The sequence below is a fragment of the Balaenoptera acutorostrata genome, chromosome 10 (genome assembly GCF_949987535.1).
Source record: "Balaenoptera acutorostrata chromosome 10, mBalAcu1.1, whole genome shotgun sequence".
NCBI classification, from domain to species: Eukaryota; Metazoa; Chordata; class Mammalia; order Artiodactyla; family Balaenopteridae; genus Balaenoptera; species Balaenoptera acutorostrata.
Window position 1 is genome coordinate 26,614,351 of NC_080073.1, and position 12,262 is coordinate 26,626,612.

The 12,262-nt window shown below is 44.6% G+C and overlaps 1 protein-coding gene across 1 annotated transcript in view; it reads right to left on the reverse strand.

Moving 5' to 3' along the window:
- The window catches only part of SNTN (sentan, cilia apical structure protein), a 48,442-nt gene that overhangs the window by 17,751 nt on the left and 18,429 nt on the right, over positions 1-12,262 (reverse strand). Inside the window, exon 5 of the transcript XR_003624359.2 lies at positions 2,263-2,543. The gene's annotated coding sequence lies outside the window, so the exon portion shown is untranslated. The remainder of the gene's footprint in view (positions 1-2,262; positions 2,544-12,262) is intronic.

A 12,262-nucleotide genomic window follows, 5' to 3' on the forward strand; every position in this document is an offset into this window, starting at 1 on the left:
TGGGCTCAGTAGTTGTGGTGCATGGGCTTAGCTACTCCGCGGCCTGTGGGATCTTCCCGGACCAGGGCTCGAACCCGTGTCCCCTGCATTGGCAGGTGGATTCTTAACCACTGTGCCACCAGGGAAGTCCAAGAGAAGTCCTTTCACTAATGAGTAACGACACTAACATTTTCAACACTAACTCTTTGAATTGGATGCATGCCCATCCCTGAACTGGTCCTTGTGACTGTGGGCCCACCTAAGGTTCAGGGAGGATGGTAAGCTCTATGGGTGCCTCTGATGGCCCACCCCGTTCATTTTCCAAGAGGAAACTGAGGTACGGTCGTGAGAAGGGGGAATGGACACTAGGTAAGCAAAGACAGCAGATGTATGCTCCCAAATGGTGGAAAGGTGGCCAGTGAAAGCCTCTAGAATGAAGGGACCCCTGTTTAAAATCACGGAGTGTGTTTTATTTGAAGAACAACAAAAAAAATCAAGGGGGCAGCACGGACTGGAGGTGGTAGAGGCAAGGAGATGGGAATGATGCAGTAATACATTCAGAGAGTTCCAGTTTTCCAAATGCTGTCCCCTATGTTTTCTTCTTTGAGCCTCCTTTGGACCACCTGGGTGGGAGACTCAACTCCAGTTTTCTCACCTGTAAATTGTAGATAGTGTGTCTGCTCCAGAAGTGGTACCAGCAGCTCCCACTGTCACTAGGTGCAGGGTGATACATCACCCCTTGTTAGTTTCTCTTACCCTGTCCACACTTCTGTAAATGGTTCCTTTGTTAATGTCTCCTCAACTAGCCTGCTTGGGTGTGTTAGCTGTGCCAGGCAGGGGCCTTGATTGGTACAACAGCGTGTCTGGTTGGGAGTAGTGTGCAGTAGAGCTGGTCCCCCAAACCAGGTGTTTCTCTGGGCAAAGCCCTGTCTCATCTCCTCCCAACATATAGAAAGGGGTTGTCAAATAACAGTTACGTGAATCTTGCAGCATGTTGGCCAAAAGTCAGCAGGAGAAAGAAATGAATTGCAGGCTATTTGTCACTAACAGGCAAACCAATCAAGCCCCTTCATGATTTGTAATGCAAAGTAGGCTTCAACAGGAAACATTTATTTTAGCTTCATCACTCCTTCCTCCTAATGATGTTTACTCTGCAAAACGCTTCTCATAATTTCCTTTTTTTTTTTTCTTGGCAACTGCATCCTCTTGTCAGTATCCTCTTATGCCAAGAGCCTCAGAGGTTCCAACCTTTTCAGAAGACATATGACTCTATTAATTACTCTCTGAAATGAGACTTCTGAAACTCAGCTGTAGAATGAGAGAAGAACCTAAGAAATATCACAGGAGGATGAATGAATGATTCTATCCAAATAGATACTAGAAAGTCAAGGTCAAGACACTTTTCTAACAGCAACATTCAGAGGCCACTGATTCCATCCATCTTTCCTTCCTTTTGTCCATCCATCCATTATACATTTATCCATTGCTAGGGAATTAGACTGGGCTCTAAAGAAACAATAGTGAGCAAGACAGACATGGTCTCTGCCCTCCCGGATCTTATGGTGCAAAGGGGCACTTGGAAAATTAAATAGCCACAGTGTAGTATGATCTGTTTTAAATAGGTACAAGACATTCATTATATGAGCACATTAACAAGGGGACCTCAGGCAGTCCAGAAGGGAGGGCCAGCACAAGCTTCCTGGGAGAAATAATGTTTAAGCTAAACCTGGAGATGAGAAGGAATTAGCCAGGCGAGAGAGGAAGCATGCACCAGGCAATAGGAACAGCATGAACAAAGGCTTCAAGGTGGGGGTCGGATACAGATGGCTTTCTACATCTCATTACATTTCCAATTGTACCTTGTCCAGCCGGTCTGCACTTGAATCTGGCTCTGACTACATCACCGCAGTAGGCTCCAAATCCTTCAGCTCTGTTCCAGTTTATCTTCAGTCCATATCCTTCTCACTTTTGTCAGAGCACCTCCCCCCAAGTACATCTGGTCAGACATACTGTGGCCCCAAGTCCCAACTCCTTAGGCTACCGCTCGAGGCTGTTCGCGTTTTGTCTGTAACCAACCTTTGTAGTTTAAATCCTACTACGCTCTCAGCTCACTCCTCTCGTCCAGCTTTGAGCCTGGCTTCTGCGCCCTTGGTTGAGCCCTTCCTTTCACCTGCACTGTCCTCATCCTCTTCATAGCTGTGTGAGTCAGGCTTCCAGCACATTCCTGTTGGTACCCTCAAATGAGGCAGCTCAGAAGGATTAAAAAAGAGACTGCGTACTTACATAGATGTTGGCAGGGTTGAGGCGAACCAGCATGAGATGGGACGGTCCCCACAGCTACCCATGACCACCTCCAGACCAGAAGGGGCAAGAGATGGAGCAGCTACCGGAAACAGAAGGAGGGGCTCTATGGAGAAGTCTCACACTCCACCACCCTCCCATCACCTCGGAGGTCATTGGCCTAATCCAACAAGAAGCCAGAAGGCAAGGTTGCCTGTTAGTGCCATCCACACAGGTCAGCTGTCCTGGACACAGAGCAGGGGAGAAACGAGTGCAGAGAAGACCTGGAGGGATAAACAGAGAATAAACATAAGACCACCCCCCTTCCCAACTGCTTTCACCATTCATCTCAACCTTTTAAAATAACATCCATTAATTGAGACCCAACATGGATGCCAATTCATCCACGATTCCTCCCACCTATGCCCTTCACAGCCCTCCAGCTGGATGTACTTTTCCTCACCTCTGAATGTGCCAAGTGCTTTCTCAGGATCTCTGTCATAGCACTTCTCATTCTGAACCTCACTTCCCCATAACTTATATGCATGGGTCTTAGGTTGGGTTCCCCCAAAGCAGACTCGGACATGAGATTTTTGTGTCAAGGTGATCCATTAGGAAGTGCTCCAGGAAGAACCGGTAGGGAACCACCTGGGAAGAAGGATGGGAAGGGAACCAAGGTAGGGTATGACTCAATGCTGCAGGGGAGGTTGGTCTGGGGGTCAGTGCACAGCTGGCTTCAGAGTTGACCCCATCAGAGGCAAGGGGCCAATTAGATGGATTCCCACACAAATCAGTCATTGGCGAAGGACCTCGAGTTCTCTGAGCTCTCAGGCAAAGTGGCTCCAGCAGCCTGTGGTCAGACATTAACAAAGGGATGGAGGGTCTGGCTGTTGAATATGGATGCTTACTGGGATCTGATGTGGACAAAAGCGGTAAAGAAATCGAAAATGATGGGGTGAAGCGCTGATAGGTCTTTTATTACACACATCTTCCCTCCCTCCCTGGATAGTAACTTCTCTAGGGCGAGCAATGGAGTCTTCTTTGTAACAGCACATGTATCTTTATAACATCAAGCACCAAGGCTGGCTTCATGGGTGTGACATATGTAATCAATAGTGCTTAGAAGGAGTCCATGCTTGGTTTAATGCTCTGCTGTCACCATTGAAATTCTTAATAATTATTGAGAATTCTTAATAATCAGTGCACAAATTAGGCACTTAAAATGTGTTTACTGAATGAAGAAATGAATGCCTGGCATTCATTAGGTGGTCAATAAATGCAGGTTAAGTGGGCGTATCAGGAGGGACTATTGTCCTAAGTCTTCAACTTCAAAAATAAAGAAGAGGGAGTGGGGTCCTGCCACCTCACCCCCTCCCCTGCTTCCCCCAGTCTTCACACCTTTCTAGGCCCCTGCTGAAGTGTGGGTAGGACTTGTTTATTTCAAACTGCTATTTATTTTTTTCTCTTCCCATGCCATGGAAAATTCCTGGCATCAGGCAGCCTCAGGACAACACTATTTTTATTTCCCCAGCAAAGTAATTAAATTTAGGCTCAGTTACTTTTCCCTAGTAGAGAGGCTGTGGGCAAAATGGGATGAAGAGGCTGCTGCAGAGGGCTGGTTGGGATGGGTTCCAGAGAGACTAGGCACCATGATCTGAGACACATTTGCCATGGAGTCACACGGGAAGGACGTAGCGAAGGCTTTGTAAAATCACTCAATCAGACCTTTCTGCTGAGCAGGACGACCACAAACATGTTTTAGAACCTTAGAGCTGGATGAGCTGTAGGAGTGATCTAGACCAGAGGTCAGCAAACTATAGGTCAAGGGCCAAATCTGGCCCCGCTGCCTGATTTTGTAAATAAAGTTTCACTGGACCGTAGCCATGGCCATTCATTTGCATGTCGTCTATGGCTGCTTTCATGATACAACAGAGTGAAGATGCTGTAACAGAGACCATATGGCCTGCAAGCCCAAACATATTTATTGTCTGGCCCTTTATAGACAAAATGTGTTGACCACTGACCTAGACAAGGAACGCTCTCAATGTGTTATGTGGAAACTACTAGTCTTTCAGGATGCTCTATACAAAAGTATGATGTGGTCAAATATATTTGGAAAATGCACAAACCGTATCTCCCCTCTTGAAACTTCACAGACCCCATCGCCCTACTGCAGCAGCCTCTGTCCATGCTGTGTCCACATGCACTGCACACTCTGATTACTGTATGCACCTGTGGCTCTTGCCCTAGGTTCTTGTTCTGTTATTTGTTGTCTTTTCCTCCTGACCCAGGGCGCAGGGCAAGCTGGAAGCCCTGGAGAGTCAATGACCTTGAAAGCAGACATCAATCAACGATAGACAGTATAAGGGAGAGAATTCCTCAGCTTCCTTGCCTGTTGGTTGGGAAAACCCTGAGGCATGATCTACACTGTCTCCTAGAGCTCACCTGAGGGACCAAGACCCCACTGTCCACAGGAATCCACCTGCTCGTTAATGCACCTTTACTGATTGTCCTCACTCCCCCTAGTGGAGTTCTTTGAAATCACCTCCCAAACAAACTAATTCTATTCTGATTCTTAGTGTGTGCTTCTGGTGGAATGCAAACTAAGATACCTACCAATTAAAGGCTCTGAGAAGTCCTGTAATAAACATATACATATTTTCTTAATTTGGCCCTCAAGGCTTTTTTTTTTTTTAATCTGGCTTCTATCCAACTTCCCAGCTTAATTTTCCTCAAATCTCCCCCACTCATCTCAAGCTTTTTTTTTCCCTATTTTTCTTCTTTTTATTTCATTTATTTATTGAGCCTATTCCGCTTAAATACATATATACTTTGACAGCAGGAATTTTGTTTATCTTCAATACCTATAATAATGCCTGGCACATAATAGATATTCAATAATATATTTTGAAAGAATAAGTAAATGAATGAATATTATAAAATATTCAGCTGAGTTGACATCTAGGTTCTGTGTATGACTATGTGTGGCCAATTTAAGGAAATATTTACTTATAAAAATAAAGTATAATTCCATTTTCATATTTATAATCTTCATAGACTTTTTTAATGTAATAAACATACAGTGTACATTAAAAAGAAGGTAGCTCACAATACTTTTTTTCCCGCTATGAATAGGAAAGTGTTCTTTCTTATTTTAAAAAATTTATTTTTTTTTAAATTAGTTTTCTATTTTGTACATATTAGTGTATATATGTCACTCATCTCAAGCTTTTTTTCAATTTCCTGAACCCACCATATTCTTAATGATGTTATTCTCCTTCCTTGTTGCCTTGCCAACACCTACTCACCCTTAAGGCTTTAAATACAATGTCATGTCATCCTGGAAGTCATCCAAAAAAAAAAAAAAAACTTAACCAGGGCTAGGTGTTCCTGCTGGATATTCCCGGGTTCCCGTATCACAGTGTTTACCGAACCACGCAATTCCCAGTTTGTGTCTACCTTCCCTCCAAACCATGTAGCTTCATAAGAATAAGGACCGTGTCTGTCTTCCTCCCCCACTGTATCCCGGAACCCAGCAGAAGTGCTTCATAAGAACCTGTTGACAGTGTGGATGGACGGTTGAATGCTTCACGTACTCCTTGTGTTGGAGCAGAGGTAGCATACTGGTAGGGTTTGACCAGCTTCTTGGTCAAACTTTAACCTAGCGCCTTTGAGCTGAGCTCTTGACCAGGCCTTTCCTGTGGCCGCCAAGCCCAGGATTAGCAAGTTTAGTGAGAATCCTCCCACTCTTGATATCTAATCAATTTCTTCTTACTAATTTTTCACCTACTCCCTCACTCTGACCATTGCCTCTAAACTTCCGCCTCTCCCTTTTATATTTAGAGTTGAGTTCAATTTCTCTCCCCTATTTGAATAGTTTTGATCAAAGTCTTCTTTGCCTGTTTAGGTTAGAGTTGAGCTCAATTCTATACGGAAATCTCCTTTACTGCGGTACCTGGAATAAAATGAGTCAATAAGAGGGAGAATTGTTAGATACCTATTTCCTGTCTCCTTCCCCACCATTCATCTACCACCTACCCAAGTCCCAGGCACACAGAACTATAACCTTTCCCTGCATTTACCACACATGGCCCTGCCTTCATATATATGCTGTCCCTCTTCTTCGAAGAAAGGGAGCATTTCATCTTCTCTGTCTCATGATCTCCAACTGTGAATCATCTCCCAAAGGATTCTAAGGAATAGCTGGAATTACCATTAGCAAGATTTCCCAAGACATCCACATGTACTTTTTGATTACTTATGATGTACGAAAAACTGTTCTCAATCTCCCAATTCATCCCACCACCCCCCTTTCCCCCTTGGTATCCATATGTTTGTTCTCTACATCTGTGTCTCTGTTTCTGCTTTGTAAATAAGATTGTCTACACCAATTTTATCAGATTCCACATATATGCGTTAATACACGATATTTGTTTTTCTCTTTCTGACTTCACTCTGTATGACAGTCTCTAGGTCCATCCACGTCATATATACACTATTGATACTATGTATAAAATAGGTAACTAATGAGAACCTACTATATAGCACAGGGAACTCTACTCAATGCTCTGTGGTGGCCTAAATGGGAAGGAAATCCAAAAAGGAGGGGATATATATATATATACGTATAGCTGATTCACTTTGCTGTACAGCAGAAACAAACACAACATTATAAAGCAACTATACTCCAATAAGAATTAAAAAAATAAAAAGAAAAACTGTTCTTAGTATAGGGGTCAGGGGAGGGGCTCTCTCAGTTTGGATTCCACACTCACTCCCCCCCCCCCCCAAAGCAGACCGTGAGACAGGAAACTAGGTGCAGGAAGTTTATAGGAAGGCGAGCCTAGGAAGCAAAAGTAAGGAAATTGGGAAAGTGAATTAAGGAAAGGAGGAAAAGTAATAAAAGTATATTAACGGGTAATTTACCACTGGAGGCAAATGGGTCTCAGTCTCCCTGGGGACCTTCTGAGAAGCTCTGAAGACTTGCCTCATAATCAAAGGGTGGGGAGGCTTTGAGGATTTAGTCATTGACTTTCCTCCTCATTGGCTGAGAGTTGCCTCTGGGGCTTTTAACTCTCCACATGCCCATATGTCCCCTGCCGGCTATAGAGCAAGCTCCCAGGGTTCCAGAGAAGAAAGACGTGTGTACCTGAGGTAGGAAGTGGTCAGCGAGCTGGAGATAGTCTCCTGAGGTGACAGGGTGACTCAGGTGTGCTGAGAAGATACGTGCTGGGCATCAGCATCATCTGCTACGTAGTGACATTCAAAATCTATGACTCGTATGACATCAGCCCAGAGCAATGAGCATAGATGCTGATTGTGAATGTGTGCTGTGTACATGCCAATGAGTACAATCAGCCCATCCTCGTAAGGATACAGACACGAGTAAGAGTCTTAGTTCTCAGGCTGAGATGCTCCAGGCACAACTGACATGATGTCTCAGGTCATCTTTCTCAGGAAGAGTGATGACCTCCTCTTCCTGAGGTTTTGCATCAGCCCCGAAGCAGCTCAGGACAGTTGAAATGAAGATCAGAACTGACATCATAAGCAAGCTGGCTTCGTGTGTGGCCTCGGTACTGACAAAAGCCTCCCATTCCTCTGAGCCCGATCACCTGCCTCGAGCTTAATTTCAAAGGGGTTTCCTGGTCAAGAAACCGCAGTTCATTCCCACATGGTCCCCCAGAGATTAGAAGTAATTTCCATTCTTCACCTCTCCTCCCTTTCAGGGAGCGGGTGGGTGGAGGGAATCCAGCGTGGACAGCTCATGAGTCATAAGCCCCGTTGCTCTGCCATTTAATGTCTTCGCTATTCCACACATGCCTTGCAGGGGGAATCGAAGCTCTTTCCTTGAAGACCAAAGTGTCAGAGTAATCGAAGTTCTCCTTTTCCCACTTTTAATTTCGTTATTGATTTTCATTAAGTCCTTCAGAGGCTCCCAATACCTCCAGCTTTCTTTCCTTCAAAGAGAGAGATTTAGAGAAAGCAGCCAGTTCCCAGCTTTCACAGGCCACTAGAGATGTGGCTGTCTTGCGACCAGATCAACCCGGTCCTGCTCCTGAGGCCTCCGTCTCTCTCCCTGGTGAAGGGTCCAAAGCTTTCCGGGGATTAACCTGTCCCGCTGTGGGCTGCAAATCTGCTTGAGGTCAAAGCATACTCTTAAGGTAAAAAAGGACAAGAAACTATAATGAGAAGCAGATGAGGCCAGTGAAATTTCTTGGAATATAAAGACAAATCATTGCATTTTGCAAAAGCTTCATCTTATAAATAAAAATGTGCATTTGGACCTGGCTGAGGTCCCATAATACATAAGACACAGAAAGAGCTGGAAGTGTACTTGAGGCTCTGCCCCCAGATAATCACAGCTGGAGAGCGGTTCTGGGTTCTGAGCTCCACTGTCTTGATGGATTGTCCACTCTGTGTGGGCTTTATTGGCCCCTAGACAATGGGGATGTTTCACTCTCTGTGTCTTTGATCTTGACAATATACTTTGCACGGCTGATTTGCTGGTTCTGAGCTAAGCTAAAGCGAAAGCAATCTTAAACTGAGTATAAATCTTCATTCTTACCGATTTTTAAAGCTAGCACAGTCTTTGTCATCAGACCCAGTTTGCTCATGTACCATTAAAGCACACCATGTTTTCTTTTTTTTCAGCAAGACATTAAGCTGTGTCCAAGCAAATATCTTCATGTTCCCGTTTTCCACTCTTCTGTCTGAGAAGGACTCATTCATTCATTAATTTTTTTGTTTCATGTTCATCAAGCACCCCCTACATTCTAGGTGCTGTTCTAGGTGTTGAGGATACTATACAAGACGGGCAGGGCACTTACTTTTAAAGATGTTACTTACAAGCCAGTAAATGGCCACATGAATTGTGTGACTTATGTGGCACTTTCAAAACTTATATAAAGCATAGCTACATGTTTTTAATCTACAAAGCATTGAGAAATCATCAGCTTTTTTTTATTTTTATTTTTTATTTTTTTTTTTAAAGATTTATTTTTTTATTGATTAATTGATTGATTGATTGATTGCTATGTTGGGTCTTCGTTTCTGTGCTAGGGCGTTCTCTAGTTGTGGCAAGCGGGGGCCACTCCTCATCACGGTGCGCGGGCCTCTCACCATCGCGGCCCCTCCTGTTGCGGAGCACAGCTCCAGACGCGCAGGCTCAGTAATTGTGGCTCACGGGCCCAGCCGCTCCGCGGCACGTGGGATCCTCCCAGACCAGGGCTCGAACCCGCGTCCCCCGCATCAGCAGGCAGACTCCCAACCACTGCGCCACCAGGGAAGCCCCTTTTTTTTTTTTTTAATCTATCTCTTTTTTCTCTGGGACACCTCTTGCTTACGGATGTTTAGCTCTCTGTGTATTGGGCTTATACCACAGACTGCCAAGGTCAAAGTTAGGAAAGAGGAGTAGAAGAGACAGCTTTTTGAGTGATTAAAATTTGTCCATATGGTCACTGGCACTTGCTATAATTTTCTTTAAAAAAAAGTCCTGGTTAATACAAAAGATTATTTCAGAATGGGAAAGGATTTGGGGAACATCTGGTCACAGGGCACCCTTTCACTAAGTAAGGAAGAATCTGAGACCTGGAAGCAGGGGGTCAGGAGGAGAGCTGGGAAGCAAAGTCCGGGTTCTGCCCTCCACATCAACATCCACAACGCCCCGCCTAGCAGGTGCATGTCGGGACCCCCTTCCTCTCCCAAGGGCCCTTCTGCCCTTCCTTCCCTTCTTCCATGGCCTCCCTCCTGCCACTTATACTTTCTTCAAGCAAAACCATGGGCTACAGACCACACAGATTTTAAAATTCCATGGCCTTTCCCCAAAGGAAGAATTGCCTTCCTAAATGACACAGAAAGGCAAGGAAAACCAAGTTATACTGTTACTGCTTTTTCCCTTAATGCTTCTTGATTCCCTTTGGGTTCTGGACGCGTGAGATGCTTCCGCTGTTGCTTGCTCTTCCTCTTTCTCTCTTCCTCCTCTTTGTTTTGGAGAACAGCTAATTATAGTCAGGTATAAGCTGTAAATCATGGCGATGCCCTCCTTTGGGGAGTTTTATATCCACACTTGTCCTCACAGAGAGGAGCCTGTCTGTGGCACGAGATAGATGTGGATTGGAAGCCCGGGTTTTATCTTCCACTTATTGCTCTGTGACCCTGGTAAGTCACTCGACCTCTCTAAATTTCATTCTCTTTGGTGGAATAGAGATCATAATACCAATCTCTTAAGGTTGTTTAGGGAATTAAGCAAAGGACCATCTGGCAATACCTGAGTGTAGTAGATGCTCTATTAGGGGCAGCCATGAGCAAGAATAATGAAAATGACCATTTGTCCAGAATTAGACAAATCAGAATGGATATGAGACATGTACACAGGCCCACTTTGCATTCCTGAAGTATTTCTATGCTTCCTTAAGTCTCACAGTGACTTGGCTAAGAAAATAGGTTCCACTCTGATCCCACATTTATATTTGAAAAAATATGAGGCTCCCTCAGAAAAGGTGGAGGGCTTTTTCAGGGCCACAAGGCTGGTGGTGGCGGAGGTGGGACCAGAGTCCAGCCCTCTGGACTGGTCCGCTTCTCCAGGCCAGCGATTCCCCCAGAGGTATAGACCCCGCAGCCATACCATCTGAACACTCGTGCAAAGTGGGAGAAATCAAGACCACCAAGAGCCCCTAGTTAGTTACGGTTTATGTTTTGTCACCAAATGAATACGAAAAATGTCAGCATCCACTTTTCTTACATTCAGAATTGTGGACGAAGTATTGAACATGTGGGACAGGAACGTAATCCTCAAGTGCGTGGTAGAGGAGACCAGGCAGAGACCCCGCTTTACACCAGAAGTTGGTCATTTCAAAACCGTACCCCACAAAAGATCAGAGAGAAATCTGAATCCATGTGTCCTAGATTGAAATTAGAGGAAAGAGACTGGCACAATAAGTCTTTCAAGGCCAATTTGCTGGGTTACTTTCGCCCCTTGTCCGTGGACTGTGTCAGCTTTCGCCAGATTCAGCGAACTGGCCTTCCTTCTCTTAGCTCAGAATTCCGCTGAGAACTCTCGTTAGCTTTACCAGTGCCGAAGGTCAGCTGATGTGCAGGACTCCTGTTGGTTTCCTTCCAGCACTTTCCCCCTTTCTCACAAAGGACTATTTAAAGCACAATTCCTGATCTGATACTTGGACCCATTTTTAGAGGCTAAAATAAAGAAAATTAGGAGTTCCAGGACTGGGTATGTTTCTGTCATGCTCACCAAATTGCAAGGGTGCTCACAGCTCTTGTACAGGAAGATCTTAACTATATTTAATCACAGGAAACCTTCCCAGGGAGGCTCAGGTTTGCTCCTTTTATACAGTGATGCAAGAAAGGTTTTATCTGGAGTAACAAAGGAGATTATTCCATCAATTCCTATGTTTGCTGAGCCCATGCCTGAGACGCAAATAACACTGCCCTTCTTGTCCAAGTTATGGATTTTGTATTAGAGATTCTTATAATTTTCTGTCAGTCATTTCCTCCCTGGCTCCTCCCTTCCTTCATTGAGAACCTGTCCATATACTTTGCAGAGTCAGTTCCCACAGGCCCTGCTGAGGGGGCACATGACTTGCATCCCTGAACACAGACAGCTAGATCTGGAGTGATCCCTACTTGAATCCAGCCAATCAGGTTCTCGTGCTGGGGGATTGGAATTGGGCTTCTGAGATGCTAGTGAGTGTTGGTTGAGCATTTAAAGAGAGAAGTGAAGCCAGCAATGGGGACAATGTGTTTGGCTTTTGGGCCTAGAATCAGAAAAAAACAAAAACAATCAAAAAAACAACTAGTCAAGAGGTAGAGATAGAAATGAGGGAGAGACCACATGCAGACAGAAGCAGAACCAAGAAACCAATTCATTTAAGAGACACTAAGAGCAAAATCTTGATTTTGCTTTCTATCGCTGTTTCCAATGTTTCGTGGACATTAGTTGCATTCTCTGCCCTTTCATTTTGTTATATGCTGCTGTACTTTGTTGATA